The following is a 22812-nucleotide window of genomic DNA, read 5'->3' on the forward strand; positions in this document are numbered from 1 at the left end:
AGAATACATATCAAACGTTTTTGATAATTACCTAAACCAAAATGGAATAAAGCGAAACTTAACAGTGCCATATACACCTCAACAAAACGGAGTTGCAGAAAGGGCCAACAGAACATTGGTAGAAATGGCAAGAAGTATGCTGCTGCATGCTGGGTTAAGTGAATGCTATTGGGCAGAAGCGATTCGAACTGCCACGTATTTGCGAAATAGAGTGGCAAGCAGCTGCTTGAGCGGGGTGACACCTTTTGAAATATGGACAGGTAGAAAGCCAGTGGTATCGCATTTAAGAGTTTTTGGCTCAGTAGCGATAGCTCTAGATAAAACAAAGAAATCAAAGTTCGCACAGAAAGGCTTAGAGTATACAATGGTGGGCTACTCGGATACGGCCAAAGCATACCGTTTGGTCAGTAAAGAAACCAAGAAACTCGTAGAGAGTAGGGATGTCATTTTTGTAGAACCTGAAGGGGGCAAACTAGATGCATCGTGTTCCAATGACATGGCATCAATTGAGGTTCAACAAAACCAGGACTCTGAACCCGAAATGGATAGCGAGCAATTTAAAGATCCAGAAAATGAGCCAGAAAATCAGGAGGAGATTAGGTCTAGTAATGACATTCTTGTAATTCCAGAACCAATAAGAGGACCAGGACGCCCAACCATAGTACGGACGGGCAAACCAGGACGACCATGGAAGCAGTATCATATGCTCAATGCGATACTGGCAGCAGACGTACAAGTTCCACAAAACTACGCACAAGCTGAACGGTCTACTGAAGGCGAGATATGGAAAGCATCAATGAAGGACGAGTACGAATCTATCGTGAAGAACGGCACGTGTTCGCTTACTAAATTGCCTAGCGGGAAAAAGTCCATTGGATGCAGATGGGTTTACGCAGTTAAGTCCAATCCGGATGGAAGCGTGAACAGGCTCAAATCACGTCTGTTGGCGAAAGGTTGTAGCCAACGCTACGGGATCGACTACAAGGAAACATTTGCACCAGTTGTACGCCACGCAACTATCAGGTTGATAATTGCACTTGCAGTCGAACATGGTTTCCACCTACATCAAATGGATGTTGTCACGGCGTATCTCAACGGCGAATTGGAAGATGAGGTTTTTATGAGACAACCTGAGGGCTTCATCAGCGAAGTTCACCCAAATCACGTTTTGAGGCTTCACAAAAGTATATATGGCCTAAAACAATCAGGAAGAGTGTGGAACTCTACGTTGGATGCAACGCTGAAACGCATTGGTTTTATACCGACTGTCAACGAACCCTGTCTGTATTGTAAGCCAGGTAAAAATATGTGTCTAATAGCTGTCTACGTAGATGACATTATTTTGGCGTGTAAGGACCTAGATGATATATCTGATATCAAGATAAAGATCGCAGCAGAATTTGATGTGGTTGACATCGGTCCTATGCAATACTTTTTAGGTATTGAGGTGAAACGTGAAGGCAGTACGGGTGCGATTTCAATCAGCCAACGGAAGTATATTAGAGAGTTGCTCGAACAGTACAATTTGAAAGATTGTCAACAGACGTCCACGCCTCTTGAAGCTGGTTACCAGGTGGCATGCAACAAAGAGGACTGCCGCAGGGTTAACTGGAGAGTTATCTTATCTTGCTGTTATGACTCGTCCGGACATTGCGCATTCGGTGAACAAATTAGCACAACGTAACAAGGATCCTCATTCCGAGCATGAAGCGGCAGCCAAGCACATCCTTCGATATTTGGCAAAAACTATCGACTGGGAGATATGCTACACAAAGCAAGGAAAGGTAATTGAGTGTTTTGTTGATGCAGATTGGGCAAGTGATATGACGAACCGAAAGTCATTCACTGGCTATGTATGCATGTTGGCAGGAGGAGCGGTTTCTTGGGAGTCAAGAAAGCAATCGACGGTTGCCCTCAGTTCCACGGAGGCAGAGTACATAGCCTTATCATCTGCAGCAAAAGAGGCGATATACTTTCGCAGCCTACTGATTGACTTGAAGCTGATGTCCAAGGAGTCAGCTATTCAGATGTACGGCGACAACATTGGAGCACAGCAGCTTGCTAGAAACCCCATGTTTCATGCACGTACAAAGCACATCGACGTCAAGATACATCATATTCGAGAGGTTCTCAAGAGAGGTGAAGTCAACATTGCGTATCTGCCAACCGATGAGATGATAGCAGATGTCCTCACAAAGAACTTAGCCAAGGTTAAGCACCATAAATTTGTATTCGCATTTGGTTTAAAAGATCGTTTATAAGTGCTTGACATGTTATTGGATATTAGTTAAGTATATTTAAAGTTTGTAAACATGCGTTGTGTTGAGGAGGAGTGTTCAAAGTGACCGCCACGATAATTAGATATTGATCTCTAACAACACTGCGCATGTGCCCTGTTGTCATATCATATCATATCATATGTTCTCATATCGATGTTCTCATATCGATATTTTTCTTTTGGCGTCTGTCTCTTGCGTATGTTACTCGGAAGCACATATAATTCTGTATACTGATCTTCTGCTGTCTTGCAAATAAAATAACTTTAATAAAAAATATACATATATTTTTGTAAATATGTATATAAAATATATCTTAATATTTTCTCTATTAAAAATCAAATCATGCTCATGTTATAATTTTTAGGATATGGGGAAACATTCCCCATATCCATAATATTGTCATTTTATATACCAAACTATTAAATTCTTGCTTTTATATCACATATCATTAAATTCCAATATTAGAAATACTTCAATGTTCCAAATACGATCACTCCAAGCTATTTGCATTCATATTATTTAATATATATGTATATACATTCACATTTGCACATATGCATATATCTATGTTTCGTATGTTCATATAATACAATTTTTATAAGTATCATTTCATATGTAATTAAGTATAACAAACTTAAAATATATAATTATATTCATATTCAAGCCAACGTAAATTATATAGGATAAATAATTTATCTATATTTATATAAAATATATTCTTTTTAATATATATAGTTAAATATCCGCAACTCGAAATTTAGTTTTTAAAAAAGATTTTATTTTTAGTACTTAATTTCTTTATGTCACAAGATTGGTTGAATTCCCCGACTTAACATTACGTCTGCTTGTCTCAAACGGAACTGATCTCTTTGCTGCTGGCTAGTTTCCATGAGCCCTTCTCTTGGAACTCCCGACTCTGGCTTCGGGCGTTGCTTTCCTCGGCTGCATCTTCGTGTCGGTGGCGTACGTGCCTGGATCGATATTTGGGGATGCGTCGGCTTTGATGAAAGGCATCCACTGCTGGCGATCGGTGTTGCATTACATGACGGAGCTAGGAATGTGATACTCCTTGGTTTTATGTCTAGCTTTGATTGGTCCTCATGAGTGGCGTGATTCTAAAGAATCGATTTCTCGAGAGTGGCGTGATTCTAGTGTTGATGAAACTATGTGGTCCATTGTTTATATTATGGGGGGCCCTAGCTTGGAGTATGGGAAGAAACAGTTATTGATTCTTGAGTGGGGTCCTGTTACTTGTGTGGATGGGGTGGATGAATTGTACATAAACATAATGTGTATGGGATGTGGGGAATTATGGATATGTCACTCCCCCAACGTTTGTTATTAGCCTGTCCCTATCCGATTACCCTCGGGTATAGTGACGGGGTGTCAAGTGCGGTGGCTGAGGTTGGTTCCTCTTCTGCTTCTATTATAGGGTTAATACATTTAACCGTGACTCTTTTAGAAGTTTTCTTAAATTTAACAGCTACATAACTTAGTAGTACTAATATAATTATGACAAATGAAATTAGTAGACTTATTTGTAATAGGTTACTATATTTGGTGTATTGCATAATTATTTCATTAGTTTGGACATACGACAGTGGGTTTATTTTAGTTATGTTGTTGTTGACATAAACATTCTGGGCAAAATCTAACATTGTGTTTGATATTGTAAATTCATTTAATTGGATTGAACAGTTGTAGATTTTTATAATGGTATTTCCTTCCGCTATGATTTCTTGGTTTACACAATTTTGGTTTAGCGTTGTTTTTGGAAGATTCCATGTGATTAGTATATTGGGTTCAATAAAGTTTATTTGAAAGTTTTGAAAAGTTTTGGAATATGGACATTTAGTGGGAATTTGCATTAAAATTCCTTTTATACAATTGTCATTGGTTTTCAATCTAGTTTCTTTAACAAATACTTCTTCATTTTTTATGTAGTACTTGTCGTATGTCATATCTGTTAACATGTTATTTAATTCGTCTGGATACGGAACGATTTTATAGATTGGTGCTTTTGTAATGTCTTTGGGAATGTTGGAAATTATTAGAATTTCGTTGGTATCGGATTTTAGCCATGGAGGTTTTTATATTTAGTATTTTCTCAGAATTTATTTGTTCCAGGTAGTCTTGTTTTAATAATTTTGGATTAAATATACCGAGCCTAGTTAATTGCATACCTAGTTCTATATCTTCGATATATTCTGTGAAATGTTGTAGATTGAATATCAAAATTTCTATTTGTTGATTCCTGTCTTTTTCTTCATTTAGTTTGTTTATAACGTTTATTCCGCTATTAACTGCATCTATTACCAAAATTTGTTCATTCATTTGAATGCTATGGCTGGCTAAATTTTCTATTTTTTGTTCCAAATCGACTTTATCTTCCTGATCTAGTGTTCCAAAGAGATATTTGTAGGCTGTTCCTACTATATTGATTAGTCCTCTTTTATTTCTTTTGGTTACTTTTAGCCCGTTCATTTCTCTTTGCAATTTGTCTACTAGATATTTTATTTGGATTATGTCCTGGAATTTAGTGGCTTGCATTAATAAATTTTGGTATAGTTCTTCGGTTTTAGTTACATTAACAGTTAGATAATGGTATTCGTAATTGATAGGTATGTTAATCGATCCAGTTTTGAATATCATATATCCGTTTTGGGATTTTATAGGATTTATTTCTATGTTTTGGCCCTGTGTCATTACGATGGTAATTATGAGGAAGATGAGGATTTTAATTGTGTTGAAGTTCGCCGATTCCATTAACTTCCTCGGTTTCTCTGGAATTATTATATTTGCTTCTATTAGATTTCTTCTTTTTCTTGAATTTTGATTTATAATGAGTTATTTTCCTACCCCTATTCTTTTCTTCATAATGTTTTTCGTCTACCTGTCTAATTTCGCCCGTCCTTTTGAAAGGATTTGTTACCTTAGACTTAACTAGAGGTGATAGTTTATAGCGGGTATCTACTTCATACTCTATGCGGTTTTTATTTAATTGAGTGATTTTATTCACTTTATTTAGTTGGGTGTCATAATCAGGTGAGCCTGCATAAATGAATATATATCAGCTGGTGTCCTATTTGTGGTATTATGTTTGGTTTTATGATTATAAGTATAAAGAATTAATTCAAACTTCGTGAATCTATCTTCTGGGTTATCCTCGCTAGATATTATTCTTAATTTTTCATTTACTGTTTTATGAAATCTTTCTACGTCAGATATTCCATTTTTGCTGGAAGTGATCTCTATTTTGACGTTTTCCGTATTCAGCCATGCTTGCAATGCTGTGCACATAAAAGCTGAATCTTTATCGGCTTTGATTTCAATTGGTTTGCCCATCTCGTTAAAAACTTTCATGATGGCTCTTTTTGCTTCTAACCAGTCACGACTTTTTACTTCTACAAGAGTGGCAAACTTCGAGTATACGTCAATACATCATAGGAACTGTTGGTTACCAACCATATAGAAATCTATGACGTATTTCTCTCTGATGTTCAGTATTTCCGGTGTAGTTTCGAATGCCAACTTCGTATTTCTATGCTCTGTTTTGGCAATATTACAAGTAGGACATTCGTTCATGATGTTTTGGATTAGTTTTTGATAATCCGGGTGTTCGGAGCAGAACCCAGCCGATTAGCTGCTTGCCAAATAGCACCTAATTCTTGGCCCTCAGCCGCTTATTTTGTTTGTTACTTATGTCTATGTCACTCATTTGTTTGTTAAAGCTTTGCGCTTGCTTGCCCTGCTAAACGCTCTCTGCCAGCTCGCTCTTCGCTATCTCCGCTTTGCGTCTGCCTACCGACGTCGGCCGAGCGAAGCTGCGCTTAGCGATCGGAGCGGCAATGTAAAGGGCAGGCAAGCCACACTTGCAATTTGGATGTCACGCATTAAAGAACATATCGTAATTTTATTTCTGCGCCGAGTTTTATTTAATTCGAAATAATTAGTCGGCCGATTGGGGATAAAAAACATTATCTCCACATAAAATTTGGTGACCCCGACGTGATCTCTGAGTTGCAGTGTCAATTTATAATCATTCGCGATCGACATTCGTTAGCCCTAGCAAATTTTCGGCGGTTAAGCACAATTCGGTGCTAAAACACACTTACATACACCTACATACACGCATTGCTGGCTATTAATTTCTCTGTCGCGACAATTCGGTCAGTGCAGTGCGGTAGGCAGTGCGGTAGGCAGTGCAGCGAACTCACTAATACACACAAGCGGAGTACAAAGCGGAATCGGACAGCTCGCACAGCCGCACAGCTAAAGGCATTAGCTGTAATCCCTTTGCTTTGGGTTCCCACGTTTATACGTATACAGGGTGTCTTTTTCGGTCGTGCTGAGTGACTCTTTTAAAACCTCAACATGGCAGCACCTGAGCCTACCAATGTCGCGAACGCAGCAATGCCGAGGGATGTAGATTTCTACAAGCACAAGGCCGAGTCCATCGCGCGTCCATCCTCAACTAAAGGCCATGGATCGCTTTCTCACCAAGGACGAGCTTGCCGAGTTAGATGAGGCAGAACTTCAAGCTCGCTTAGAGCAAATCGAGCGAATGAATGCGGATTTCGATGCCGCTCAAACGAGCCTTGAAAGGCTGGATTTCCTGCAGTTAGCCCATGATGCCCGGCTGGACTTTTCGAATGTTTATATCAAGGTTAGGTCCAGGCTGTCGCGGGAGTTGATGGCTGCTCGCACGGTAAATGTTGCCAATTCAACGGCTCGGCATACTCTCGAGGGGAATTCGTCGTTGTTCGCCTATAATAGTATAGGCCGTTCTCGAATGCCCGAGTTGCAGCTTCCGCGATTCGGGGGAAAGGACCATCGTATACCAATCATCAAAAAATTCCAATATCTTCGTGGATGTCTAGATGGTGCTGCGCTGGATACGATTCGTTCCTTGGAACTTTCTGAGGAGAATTACGACAAGGCGTTGAATTTGCTAATGTTGCGATTCGATAATAAACTGTTACATTTTCAGGCACACGTCAAGGCTATTTTCGGGCTGCAAGGGGTGGAGAAGGGCTCAGCTATCGGCCTGCGCGCGCTCAGCGACAAAATCAATTCGCACTTGCGTGCACTTCAGACCTTGGCGACCCCGCAGGAGATTTCGGATGGGTTGCTGATCTTCATCATAGGCACGAAACTGGACCACAAAACAAAGGAGAAATGGGAAGAGAACTTGCCGACGTCAGGATTGCCTCGGTGGTCAAGCATGGCCTCATTTTTGGAAGCGAGATGTCGGATGCTGGAGAATTTGGGATCAGCCATGGCAACAAGTCCTAGTCAACAGGTGGGAGAAGACAATCCTGTCACCCTTATCACCTCCAGTAACGACCATCCTAACCCCATATGTAACCATTGCAATTCCTCCGAGCATTACATATCTAGATGTCAGGCATTCCTGAATCTCTCTGCGTTTGAACGATACAAAGAAGCAAAGAAGAGCCGCTTGTGTTTGAACTGCCTCAACAAAGGCCATGAATTGCAGAGGTGCAGGTCAGGACTTTGCAGGCATTGCCAGGCCAAACATCACACGCTACTCCACATTCCATCGGGAACTGGTGCTTCATCTTCCTCTTCACCGGCCGAGGAATCGATCCAGCAAGAGGCCGCGACTGTGCTTCTAGCAAGCGGGTGTTCTAGCCCTCCCCCCTCGATCCAGAAATCTCAGCCTAGCCAGAACGTGCTGCTACCTACTGCCCTCGTCCATGTAACAGATCGTTATGGAGCACTTATCCCATGTCGTGCCATTTTGGATTCTGCATTACAGGCAAACTTTGTAACATCTAGACTTGCTGATCAGTTGCAGTTGGATCATCGCTCGTCTTATGTTCACATCTCTGGAATCGGAGATTCTATTCTACCTTCGAGCAAGTCTGTACATATAGTTGTACAATCCCAGGACGCAAGCTATCGAGCTTCCTTCGCTGCAATTGTCACCAACTCAATTGCGGAAATGCAGCCTAACTTCGGCGTAGACGCAAAGGATTGGCCAATGCCGAATAATCTAAAACTAGCTGATCCTAATTTCTCCAAGCCACAACGTATCGATCTGTTGATAGGTTCTGGTTTGTTCTTCGATTTAATGTGCGTCGGACAGATTCGACTATCAGCCCAATTGCCAATCAATTAAGATTGGAACACTTAAACGACGAAGAGAGGGAAGAGTTAAAGAAGGTCTTATATGAGTTTAAGGATGTGCAGTACAGAGAAGGTGACAATTTGACTTTCACAAGTACAATCAAGCACGAGATCAAAACTCAACATGAAGACCCGGTCTACAGACGACCATACAAATATGCCCAGATACATGATCAGGAGGTAAACCAGCAAATCAAAGATATGATCAGGCAGGGAATAATTCGAAAGTCGAATTCTCCTTACTGCTCGCCCATATCTATGATTCCGAAGAAGATGGATGCTTCAGGAAAGCAAAAATATCGAATGGTAGTAGACTATAGAAGTCTAAATGAAATAACAGTTAAGGACAAATTCCCAACTCCACGAATGGATGAAATCCTAGACAAACTAGGTAAATGTAAGTATTTTACGACAATCGATTTAGCAAAAGGTTTCCATCAAATACCCATGGAACCTAGCTCAATCCCCAAAACTGCGTTCTCCACTAAGCATGGACATTACGAGTTCACTCGTATGCCCTTTGGGCTAACCACTGCCCCAGCTACCTTCCAAAGATGTATGAACAATCTGCTAGAAGAGTTAATCTTCAAAAATTGCTTTGTATACTTAGATGACATCATTATATTTTCCACTTCATTGGAAGAACACTTGTTGTCACTAAGGAGAGTATTTAGAAAGTTGAGAGACGCCAACTTGAAGCTACAAATGGATAAATGTGAATTCATGAAAAAGGAAACTGAATTCCTAGGTCATGAAGGAATAGTACCAAATCCAGGCAAAATCTCTGCCATTGTCAAATTTCCAATACCAGAAACGACTAAACAAATAAAGTCATTCTTAGGTCTGTACGGGTTCTACGGGAAATTCATTCCTAATTTTGCAAACATAGCAAAACCCATGACACTCAAACTAAAGAAAGGAGCTGTCATAGACCCCAAGGAAGAAAAGTACGTCGAGGCATTTGAGAGACTAAAAGTACTCATCACCTCAGACCCTATCCTTGCGTTCCCAGACTTTGACAAAATGTTCACGGTAACAACCGACGCTAGTAACATAGCATTGGGAGCGGTTTTGTCACAAGAACACAAACCGATCTGCTACGCTAGCAGAACCCTAAATGAACATGAAATAAACTATTCAGCCATCGAAAAGGAATTATTAGCGATCGTATGGGCAACCAAGTATTTCCGTTCATACCTGTTCGGTAGAACATTCGAGATACAAAGCGATCATAAACCCTTGATTTGGTTGAACAACCTCAAGGAGCCAAATATGAAATTACAAAGGTGGAAAATAAAACTGAATGAGTTTGATTTTAAAATGAAATATCTACCAGGCAAAGAAAATCATGTAGCTGATGCCTTATCAAGGGTAAAGATTAATGAAAATCTCCTTGGAGAAGCTTCCAATAGCGTTGGTGCAACTGTACATAGCGCACAGGAAGACAATCTAAATCACATTGCTATCACGGAAAGACCAATTAACTATTACAATCGACCAATTGAGCTAATAAAAGGCAATGAAGATAAGGTAGAAACAATTCGTTATTTTCACAAGCTAATCATCAAGATCACGTATAAGGAAATGACTAACACCTTAGCGAAGGATATAATAAAGGAATATCTATGCACCAAAAAGAGCGCATTATATATCCATAACGAAATAGATTTTCCTCCATTCCAAAAAGCCTATTTAGAAATCATTAATTCTAACAATATAACCAAAGCTATTAAATCAAGCACAAAACTCCTAGATATTCAGAATTACGCTGAATTTAAAGAAACCATATTAAAGAATCATAAAGGCTTACTCCATCCAGGGATAGAGAAAACCGTCAATTGGTTTAGGGGAAAATACTATTACCCGGAGATAATGTTTTTTATCCCCAATCGGCCGACTAATTATTTCGAATTTAATAAAACTCGGCGCAGAAATAAAATTACGATATGTTCTTTAATGCGTGACATCAAAATTGCAAGTGTGGCTTGCCTGCTCTTTACATTGCCGCTCCGATCGCTAAGCGCAGCTTCGCTCGTCCGACGTCGGTAGGCATACGCAAAGCGGAGATAGCGAAGAGCGAGCTGGCAGAGAGCGTTTAGCAGGGCAAGCAAGCGCAAAGCTTTAACAAACAAATGAGTGACATAGACATAAGTAACAAACAAAATAAGCGGCTGAGGGCCAAGAATTAGGTGCTATTTGGCAAGCAGCTAATCGGCTGGGTTCTGCTCCGAACATTCACCCCCCGTTGGAAGGCAAAGGCTTTCAACAGATCCATCCTGAAGGGGCAGAACCGCTATTTTTCCAACGGCCCTCTTGAAGATGCTTGCTTGGGCGCAGCTGGCGGCTACGCTGGGATGATCGTCGAACGCAGCAATCGGCGCTTCTTTACGAAGGCGGCTTGTCGTGATTACGTCTTGATCATCGGGAACCTCTGTAATTGCATAGAATGGCAGGAAATTTGGCAATGTAGAAATTGTTGAAAGTTGAATTTCATTTAGCGTGAATATGTAGGTTTTTAATATATGGAAAAGTTCGCGCTGCAGTTCCTGATTCTCCGATCGCAGTTTTTCCACTTGCACCTGGCACTCGAGCAGCTGCTTCCTGCATTGCCGCTCTAAGTTTTGGTACTCCAGCGTTGTGGGTCGAAAATAGTCAATAGAGATGCACGAGGAATTTTCAAAAGCGGCTAAAGCTGCACGCTTATTTTCCGAGCTATCAATGCTTCCTGATACTATCCAACCAAGTTTAGTCTCCTGCAATGTTGGCAATTGGGCTGATAGTCGAATCTGTCCGACGCACATTAAATCGAAGAACAAACCAGAACCTATCAACAGATCGATACGTTGTGGCTTGGAGAAATTAGGATCAGCTAGTTTTAGATTATTCGGCATTGGCCAATCCTTTGCGTCTACGCCGAAGTTAGGCTGCATTTCCGCAATTGAGTTGGTGACAATTGCAGCGAAGGAAGCTCGATAGCTTGCGTCCTGGGATTGTACAACTATATGTACAGACTTGCTCGAAGGTAGAATAGAATTCCCTTAATTCACTGTCTAGAGCGGAAGCGAAGTATTGATCTCCCTCTGGAGATGGGTCAAGGCACTTAGGTGCGATCTTCTCTTCTTTTGTAGAGGGATCAGTGAACTTCTGTGCGGTCTTGCCGGCTTCAATAGCTTCTCCACTCTGAATGATTGGGTACGACCTAGCTCCTAGTGTTACAGTGTCATTTCTGTAATCGATGACGTCTTTACTTGCCATCAAGTATTCTCTTCCTCATAAAATATCATAATTTTCGGAAAAGTTATGTATGTAGAACTTTTGTTCGGACGGACATGTTTTGTTCGCATTCCTCATTATACTCTTAGTTAAACGGACAGGTCCATTGATGGTATGGACCGTAAGGTTATCGTCTTTTATCTCGGAATCTGTATAATTTTCTTTCATGATGTTGATCGATGATCCCGAGTCAGCGATACACCTTAATATTCTTTTATTAATGGTAATGTTTATATAGGGTCCTCCTCGGTTTCTTCCGAGGCGGCTTGATGCAAATTTACGTCCATCTTCGTTTGGCCACTCTGGCTCTCCCTCCCTCTTTTAGTAGGTTGGTTGGGTCCACTCTCACTAGCTTGGTTTTGAGATATTTGCTGATTGAATGGATTCTGAGCCCTACCTTGATTCAAGGAATTTTTGAACTCATTGTATAATCCAGGATTTTGGGAATTTTTGATTTGTTCGATTAGTCTGACCTGTTCCAGATGAACTCTGAGTTTGATTGTGATAGTTAGTAGTATTATAATTTGGATAATAGTTTCCAACATTCTTTCGATTTGATTGAGACGATTTCGATTGATCTTTATTTGTACCTGAATCTGTTGTACTAGCTTCGTACAATCCTTCTTCTTGTGCTGCCTTCTTAAGATTAGACAATGTGGTAATATCTTTTCTTGCTAAGGTCATGAACATTCTGTCAGGAAGTTTTCGAGTAATGACATCTTTAATTGTGTTGTTCAAAGCGTTTTTATAAATGACATTATTTTCTGGTATGTTTTCTAAGTTTAGCTTATTGTTTATTAATAATGCTTTTATCTCTAATTCTTCTATAAACTGACGAAGACTGCCGTTGAATCTGGTGGTGTATAGTTGTCGTAGGAGTTCTTCATATGGTGTGTGATTTTTGAGCTCGTTGATCAGCGCCGTCTTCAGTTCGAGCCACGTGTTGGGTTGTATCATTTGCGATATGCGTTGTGCCTCTCCTGACAGTTGGATCTCGGTCGCTCCACATAGGATCCTTTGTTGGCAAAGATCTTCAGTTGGATATAATCCGCATACATATTCGATTCGTTTGATAAATGAGCTTAGCTGTCCAGATGAACCGTCATAGGCAGGTATTTGTCTGATCGACAGCAGTGCCTGGTTCAAGTGGATTTCGCTCAATGATAGTGGTGGTAACGCCATGTTGTTGGTGTTGATTGGGTTTTGTTTTGTTTTCAGTAGTTTTTAACTTTATTTTGGTTCACTTGTAAGTTTTTTCATTTTGTATTTAGTGTTTCACTGTTCTTGGTGGATCACTATCTCCGCTTACTTCAGTTCACTTAATTTTAGTTTTGCAAATCGTATGTGCTCGTAACACATAGGTTCTTTGGCGGATTTCACAATTTTATTAACGATTCCGGGATTACGTGATCACAGTAATTAGAAATTACACAAGCTGACCATTACCGAAATATAGGAGTTAATTTTAAGCGAAATCCTACCGACTGCGCCAGTTAAATATCCGCAACTCAAAATTTAGTTTTTAAAAAAGATTTTATTTTTAGTACTTAATTTCTTTATGTCACAAGATTGGTTGAATTCCCCGACTTAACTTTACGTCTGCTTGTCTCAAACGGAACTGATCTCTTTGCTGCTGGCTAGTTTCCATGAGCCCTTCTCTTGGAACTCCCGACTCTGGCTTCGGGCGTTGCTTTCCTCGGCTGCATCTTCGTGTCGGTGGCGTACGTGCCTGGATCGATATTTGGGGATGCGTCGGCTTTGATGAAAGGCATCCACTGCTGGCGATCGGTGTTGCATTACATGACGGAGCTAGGAATGTGATACTCCTTGGTTTTATGTCTAGCTTTGATTGGTCCTCATGAGTGGCGTGATTCTAAAGAATCGATTTCTCGAGAGTGGCGTGATTCTAATGTTGATGAAACAATGTGGTCCATTGTTTATATTATGGGGGGCCCTAGCTTGGAGTATGGGAAGAAACAGTTATTGATTCTTGAGTGGGGTCCTGTTACTTGTGTGGATAGGGTGGATGAATTGTACATAAACATAATGTGTATGGGATGTGGGGAATTATGGATATGTCACTATATATATATATATGACCATTTATAGGTATATTCATATAAATATATAAAAATAATTTTCATATACAAAGAATAAATTTATATATCGAATCATCAAGCAAAGGATAAGCTTCAGTGGATCGCAGTATGGCAGCTGCTCAACCACTTACAACACCTTGCCTGTTACAAAAGTCGTTTACAATTGATTCTAGACTTTGTCATTGTGTTAAATAATGTTTTTATATACAACCAGCGCGGTATCAGGTGATCGATGATCCTCCCAATTTAGTATGTTACAAATTACATTGGCATCACATCCATTGTCGTTTATACAATAAATTATAAACTTTTAATTGTTTAGAAGCCATACAATGCAAATTGCCCCTTATTTATCATTGCAGTCCAGCACGGATACGACCTTAGAGGCGTTCAGGCATAATCCAACGGACGTAGCGTCATACCACTGTTTGCTCGAACAAGTATTGTGCCATTGGTCCGTACCTGCGGTTCCTCTCGTACTACGCAGGAATGCTGTCGCAACAACGTTTTGTCATTAGTAGGGTAAAACTAACATGTCTCCCGACGGTCTAAGCCCAGCTCACGTTCCCTTGCATGGGTGAACAATCCAACGCTTGGTGAATTTTGCTTCACAATGATAGGAAGAGCCGACATCGAAGGATCAACGAGGGGGAACGTTGTGAGTTGCTGCGGACACCGCAACTCTACGGTTATACCCGATACTAAGTCAGTATGGCTCTCCTCCGGCAGACGCCGCTAATATTAAACGACACGACAAAGAGTGCGTGCGAGAGAGACAGAAAATCAGTCTGAGCGTGACGTCGGGCGCTGCGTAACCACTGCAAATTGATTTGTTCCTATTGGCTATAAAAATGATCTGATCTGATCCAGATTCAGCAATCTGATAGATATGGTCATTATCTATGATTCTGCGTTTTTAGTTTTCTCGAATGTGCAATATTGTGGATGCAACAGATTTTCGTGCTTTGTGTGGGCGGAAGAAGGTGGGGCGAAATTTTGAGATACACGTTTTATAGTAAGATCTAACAGAAGTGCGGATACCAAATTTGGTTACTCTAGCCTTAATAGTCTCTGAGATTTTTGAATATCCTCAGATTTTCGTCCTTTGCGGGGGCGGAAGGGGGTGTGGCGAAATTTTGAAACAAACTCGTCTCGGTCCGATATATTAGGAGTGTGGATACCAAATTTGGTTGCTCTAGCTTTTATAGTCTCTGATATCTAGGCGCTAATGTTTTACTCTAAGCAAAGCCGCCTATGCTACGTGTGTGTTAGAGAGACACAGGGCGAGAAAAAATTAAATTGTTTTCTTGATGCTGGCTATAATAATAATACGATCCAATTCAGATTCCGCAGTCTTAAAGATATGGTCATTCTCTACAATTCTACGTTTTTGGTTTTCTCATATCTTTAAAATTGTGAATGCCACAGATTTTCGTCCTTTGTGGGAGCGGAAGTGGGCGAGGCGAAGTTTTGAAATATTTTTGTAGCAGTGACATATCACAGAAGTCTGGATCCAAAACATCGTTGCTCTAGCTCTTATAGTCTTCGAGCACTGAAGGGGACGGACGGACGGACGGACGGACGGACGGACGGACGGACAGACGGACAGACAGACAGGGCTCAATCGACTCGGCTATTGATGCTGATCAAGAATATATATACTTTATGGGGTCGGTAACGATTCCTTCTGGACGTTACACACATCCACTTTTACCACAAATCTAATATACCCCAATACTCATTTTGAGTATCGGGTATAAAAAGCGACGTCGCTATGAACGCTTGGCCGCCACAAGCCAGTTATCCCTATGGTAACTTTTCTGACACCTCTTGTTAAAAACTCTTTAAACCAAAAGTATCGATAGGCCGAGCTTTTGCTGTCCCTGTGTGTACTGAACACCGAGATCAAGTCAGCATTTGCCCTTTTGCTCTATGTGTGGTTTCTGTCCGCACTGAGCTGGCCTTGGGATACCTCCGTTATTATTTGAGTTATGTACCGCCCCAGGCAAACTACCTACCTGGCAATGTCCTTGAATTGGATCATACCTGAGTAATTGGAGTAATACCAAATTTTCAAATTGAAAATACATATACATATGCATTTTCTCATTAAAGAATTTGTTTGCGATTATATAACAAACTCGTGATACTTTGATCAAGAAGCTTGCATCAAAACCCAATACCATAAGATATAATAAATATATCCGTAAGGAAACAATAAGAGTAGTGTATTTCATTGTCGAAACATTGTCCAAACCGAAATCTAATATCTCCCACTTATGCTACACATCTTATGTCTCCTTACACTGCCAGATTAGAGTCAAGCTCAAAAGGGTCTTCTTTCCCCGCTAATTATATATATATATATAACAAACTCGTGATACTTTGATCAAGAAGCTTGCATCAAAACCCAATACCATAAGATATAATAAATATATCCGTAAGGAAACAATAAGAGTAGTGTATTTCATTGTCGAAACATTGTCCAAACCGAAATCTAATATCTCCCACTTATGCTACACATCTTATGTCTCCTTACACTGCCAGATTAGAGTCAAGCTCAAAAGGGTCTTCTTACCCCCGCTAATTATTCCAAGCCCGTTCCCTTGGCTGTGGTTTCGCTAGATAGTAGATAGGGACAGTAGGAATCTCTTTAATCCATTCATTTTCATCCATTTTCATCCAGGCATTTGGCTCCCGTTGACCCGCGCTTACTTGAATTTCTTCACTTTGACACTCAGAGCACTGGGCAGAAATCACATTGTGTCAACACCCGCTAGGGCCATTACAATGCTTTGTTTTAATTAGACAGTCGGATTCCCCAAGTCCGTGCCAGTTCTGAATTGATTGTTAATTGATAATCGTTATAATTAATAAGAACTATCTGGTTTAACCCAATAAGTATTCTTAAAAATTTTAGCAAGAAAGTTCCACAATTGGCTACGTAACTAAACTATCCGGGGAACAAGTAACTACCATAAATGATAGAAACTCTATTTACCCAGAACGAGCACATAAACCATGTTATTGTTTCCCAATCAAGCCCGACTATCTCAATCTTCAGAGCCAATCCTTATCCCGAAGTTACGGATTTGCCGACTTCCCTTACCTACATTATTCTATCGACTAGAGACTCTTCACCTTGGAAACCAGCTGCGGATATTGGTACGGCCTGTTGAGAAGTTTGCGTTTCCCCACCATAAATTTTCAAGGTCCGAGGAGAAAATATCGACACAACAGTAGCCTATCTACCATATCTCTCTGCGAAAGACTTCCATGGTAGTACGGCTATAAAACAGAAAAGAAAACTCTTCCGATATCTCTCGACGGCTTCTTTATGGTCGTTCCTGTTGCCAGGAAGATTACTAGGCCCATATTTAATAACAAACGAATACTCAACAGGTTACGGAATTGGAACCGTATTCCCTTTCGTTCAAAATTATGCAAGTATTTAAAAATCATAAAAGATTTGACAATATTACTCACTGATTTTTTACTTGAAAATTTTCGGCTTTCGCCTTGAACTTAGGACCGACTAACTCGTGATCAACCACTGTTCTCACGAAACCCTTCTCCACTTCAGTCCTCCAAGGTCTCATTCGATTATTTGCTACTACCACCAAGATCTGTGCCAATGGCAGCTCCATGAAGGCTTACGGCAAACACTTCTACGCATACCATTGTACCTTCCTACTCACTAAAATTTCAAAATTTATATCACAAGTGATATAAATCATCTACTTTACCGGTAATGTATAGGTATACAACTTAAGCGCCATACATTTTAAGGGCTAGTTGCTTCGGCAGGTGAGTTGTTACACACTCCTTAGCGGATTTCGACTTCCATGATCACCGTCCCGCTGTTTTGCATGAGTTGTTAATTTGGGCACCGTAACATTACGTTTGGTTCATCCCACAGCGCCAGTTCTGCTTACCAAAAGTGGCCCACTGGGCACATTATATCATAGCCTTAAACTTCATATCAAGAAAGTTAAGGTTCTTACCCATTTAAAGTTTGAGAATAGGTTAAGATCGTTTCGACCCTAAGGCCTCTAATCATTCGCTTTACCAGATAAGATTATTTTATATAACATTAAAATGCACCAGCTATCCTGAGGGAAACTTCGGAAGGTACCAGCTACTAGATGGTTCGATTGGTCTTTCGCCTTATACTCAATTCTGACAATCGATTTGCACGTCAGAACTGTTTCGGTCTTCCATCAGGGTTTCCCCTGACTTCAACCTGATCAATTATATTTCACCATCTTTCGGGTCACAGCATATATGCTCAAGGTACGTTCTAGTTAGAGGCATAATTAATATAAATATTATTATGCATAACTATATAGAACGCCCCGCGATTGTGTTAATTATCTATAAATAGTTAAAAAACTAATCCCATTATTAGTCAAGTTAATTACGCTATTAGGTTTATCTCCCAATAACTTGCACATATGTTAGACTTCTTGGTCCGCGTTTCAAGACGGGTCCCGAATGTATCCTGAATCTTTCGCATTGTTAATCATACAAATGCATATAATAAACACAAAAATCGATGATAATTATGCCATTATATAATTTCGAAATATTAACGCACTGTATTAAATTGAATTTATCAACACTATCAAATTAATGACATTTATTCTATGTTAAAATGCAAGCATAATAATTTGAATAAACTATAAGTCATATTTTATGATAAATTTGTTATATGCTAATAGATTACAATGTCCTTATATGGAAAAAATGCACACTATTATTATAATATTTTTAAAATATTACAACTTTAATGATGAATTTTCCATAACGGATATTCAGGTTCATCGGGCTTAACCTCTAAGCAGTTTCACGTACTGTTTAACTCTCTATTCAGAGTTCTTTTCAACTTTCCCTCACGGTACTTGTTTACTATCGGTCTCATGGTTATATTTAGTTTTAGATGGAGTTTACCACCCACTTAGTGCTGCACTATCAAGCAACACGACTCTTTGGAAACATCATCTAGTAATCATTAACGTTATACGGGCCTGGCACCCTCTATGGGTAAATGGCCTCATTTAAGAAGGACTTAAATCGTTAATTTCTCATACTAGAATATTGACGCTCCATACACTGCATCTCACGTTTGCCATATAGACAAAGTGACTTAGAGCTGAACTGATTTCTTTTCGCTCGCCGCTACTAAGAAAATCCTGGTTAGTTTCTTTTCCTCCCCTAATTAATATGCTTAAATTCAGGGGGTAGTCCCATATGAGTTGAGGTTGTATATACGTATATGATAATTACACTATATTATTATATTGATTAATGAAAACATCTTTGGCAAATGCTTTCGCTTAAGTTAGTCTTACGACGGTCCGAGAATTTCACCTCTCGCGTCGTAATACTAATGCCCCCAAAATGCTTCTATTAATCATTACCTCTTGATCTGAAAACCAATGAAAGCAGAACAGAGGTTTTATTTCATTATCCCATGCACAGAATATTCAGGCATTTGAAGCCTGCTTTAAGCACTCTAATTTGTTCAAAGTAATTGTACCGGCCCACAATAACACTCGATGAAGAGCACTAATGCAGGTTTTTAAAAAGGAGGAATATATAAAAAAATACAAGTACTTAATTATACATAAGAACTCCACCGGTAATACGCTTACATACATAAAGGTATAGTACCAACTACAATTGTAAGGTATACCACCCGTATGAAGCACAAGTTCAACTACGAACGTTTTAACCGCAACAGTTTTAATATACGCTATTGGAGCTGGAATTACCGCGGCTGCTGGCACCAGACTTGCCCTTCAATTGGTCCTTGTTAAAGGATTTAAAGTGTACTCATTCCAATTACAGGGCCTCTGATATGAGTCCTGTATTGTTATTTTTCGTCACTACCTCCACGAGCTGGGAGTGGGTAATTTACGCGCCTGCTGCCTTCCTTAGATGTGGTAGCCGTTTCTCAGGCTCCCTCTCCGGAATCGAACCCTGATTCCCCGTTACCCGTTGCAACCATGGTAGTCCTAGACACTACCATCAAAAGTTGATAGGGCAGACATTTGAAAGATCTGTCGTCGGTACAAGACCATACGATCTGCATGTTATCTAGAGTTCACCAATGTAACGATCTTGCGATCGCTTGGTTTTAGCCTAATAAAAGCACACGTCCCATAAGGTCCGTTTTTTAATTGCATGTATTAGCTCTAGAATTACCACAGTTATCCAAGTAACTTAACGATCTAAGGAACCATAACTGATATAATGAGCCTTTTGCGGTTTCACTTTTAATTCGTGTGTACTTAGACATGCATGGCTTAATCTTTGAGACAAGCATGTAACTACTGGCAGGATCAACCAGAATAATGTTTTCGTTTCGAGCGCATACGCTCACATATGTAAATATTTGACAACTCAATAATACTTTTGAATAAAAAAAAAAAAATATTTTTTATCAACAGTTTATGAAAATTTGTTAAACGATTGTTGCCATTTTTATATAGCATTCACAATCGCCATTTTTCTCTATATAAATATATATATTTTATTATATAAATTTTTTTTCGTTCAAAAATATCTTTTTATTTGCCCTTAATATATTTGTTTGGAGCAGAACCCAGCCGATTAGCTGCTTGCCAAATAGCACCTAATTCTTGGCCCTCAGCCGCTTATTTTGTTTGTTACTTATGTCTATGTCACTCATTTGTTTGTTAAAGCTTTGCGCTTGCTTGCCCTGCTAAACGCTCTCTGCCAGCTCGCTCTTCGCTATCTCCGCTTTGCGTCTGCCTACCGACGTCGGCCGAGCGAAGCTGCGCTTAGCGATCGGAGCGGCAATGTAAAGGGCAGGCAAGCCACACTTGCAATTTGGATGTCACGCATTAAAGAACATATCGTAATTTTATTTCTGCGCCGAGTTTTATTTAATTCGAAATAATTAGTCGGCCGATTGGGGATAAAAAACATTATCTCCACATAAAATTTGGTGACCCCGACGTGATATCTAAGTTGCAGTGTCAATTAATAATCATTCGCAATCGACATTCGTTAGCCTTAGCCAATTTTCGGCGGTTAAGCACAATTCGGTGCTAAAACATACTTACATACACGCATTGCTGGCTATTAATTTCTCTGTCGCGACAATTCGGTCAGTGCAGTGCGGTAGGCAGTGCAGCGAACTCACTAATACACACAAGCGGAGTACAAAGCGGAATCGGACAGCTCGCACAGCCGCACAGCTAAAGGCATTAGCTGTAATCCCTTTGCTTGCGGTTCCCACGTTTATACGTATACAGGGTGTCTTTTTTGGTCGTGCTGAGTGACTCTTTTAAAACCTCAACATGGCAGCACTTGAGCCTACCAATGTCGCGAGCGCAGCAATGCCGAGTGATGTAGATTTCTACAAGCACAAGGCCGAGTCCATCGCGCGCCAACTAAAGGCCATGGATCGCTTTCTCACCAAGGAAGAGCTTGCCGAGTTAGATGAGGCAGAACTTCAAGCTCGCTTAGAGCAAATCGAGCGAATAATGTGGATTTCGATGCCGCTCAAACGAGCCTTGAAAGGCTGGATTTCCTGCAGTTAGCCCATGATGCCCGACTGGACTTTTCGAATGTTTATGTGAAGGTTAGGTCCAGGCTGTCGCGGGAGTTGATGGCTGCTCGCACGGTAAATGTTGCCAATTCAACGGCTCGGCATACTCTCGAGGGGAATTCGTCGTTGTTCGCCTATAATAGTATAGGCCGTTCTCGAATGCCCGAGTTGCAGCTTCCGCGATTCGGGGGAAAGGACCATCGTATACCAATCATCAAAAAATTCCAATATCTTCGTGGATGTCTAGATGGTGCTGCGCTGGATACGATTCGTTCCTTGGAACTTTCTGAGGAGAATTACGACAAGGCGTTGAATTTGCTAATGTTGCGATTCGATAATAAACTGTTACATTTTCAGGCACACGTCAAGGCTATTTTCGGGCTGCAAGGGGTGGAGAAGGGCTCAGCTATCGGCCTGCGCGCGCTCAGCGACAAAATCAATTCGCACTTGCGTGCACTTCAGACCTTGGCGACCCCGCAGGAGATTTCGGATGGGTTGCTGATCTTCATCATAGGCACGAAACTGGACCACAAAACAAAGGAGAAATGGGAAGAGAACTTGCCGACGTCAGGATTGCCTCGGTGGTCAAGCATGGCCTCATTTTTGGAAGCGAGATGTCGGATGCTGGAGAATTTGGGATCAGCCATGGCAACAAGTCCTAGTCAACAGGTGGGAGAAGACAATCCTGTCACCCTTATCACCTCCAGTAACGACCATCCTAACCCCATATGTAACCATTGCAATTCCTCCGAGCATTACATATCTAGATGTCAGGCATTCCTGAATCTCTCTGCGTTTGAACGATACAAAGAAGCAAAGAAGAGCCGCTTGTGTTTGAACTGCCTCAACAAAGGCCATGAATTGCAGAGGTGCAGGTCAGGACTTTGCAGGCATTGCCAGGCCAAACATCACACGCTACTCCACATTCCATCGGGAACTGGTGCTTCATCTTCCTCTTCACCGGCCGAGGAATCGATACAGCAAGAGGCCGCGACTGTGCTTCTAGCAAGCGGGTGTTCTAGCCCTCCCCCCTCGATCCAGAAATCTCAGCCTAGCCAGAACGTGTTGCTACCTACTGCCCTCGTCCATGTAACAGATCGTTATGGAGCACTTATCCCATGTCGTGCCATTTTGGATTCTGCATCACAGGCAAACTTTGTAACATCTAGACTTGCTGATCAGTTGCAGTTGGATCATCGCTCGTCTTATGTTCACATCTCTGGAATCGGAGATTCCATTCTACCTTCGAGCAAGTCTGTACATATAGTTGTACAATCCCAGGACGCAAGCTATCGAGCTTCCTTCGCTGCAATTGTCACCAACTCAATTACGGAAATGCAGCCTAACTTCGGCGTAGACGCAAACAATTGGCCAATGCCGAATAATCTAAAACTAGCTGATCCTAATTTCTCCAAGCCCCAACGTATCG

At 40.7% G+C, this 22812-nt stretch overlaps 1 non-coding gene across 1 annotated transcript; it reads right to left on the minus strand.

Annotated features, from left to right (window-relative positions):
* Positions 1–13871: 13871 nt before the first annotated feature.
* LOC117194222 lies at positions 13872–19068 on the minus strand. Its single transcript, XR_004474788.1, has one exon. It is a non-coding gene; the product is annotated as a large subunit ribosomal RNA (ribosomal RNA).
* Between the last annotated feature and the right edge of the window lie 3744 nt (positions 19069–22812).

The sequence above is a fragment of the Drosophila miranda genome (genome assembly GCF_003369915.1).
Source record: "Drosophila miranda strain MSH22 chromosome Y unlocalized genomic scaffold, D.miranda_PacBio2.1 Contig_Y2_pilon, whole genome shotgun sequence".
Taxonomy (NCBI): domain Eukaryota; kingdom Metazoa; phylum Arthropoda; class Insecta; order Diptera; family Drosophilidae; genus Drosophila; species Drosophila miranda.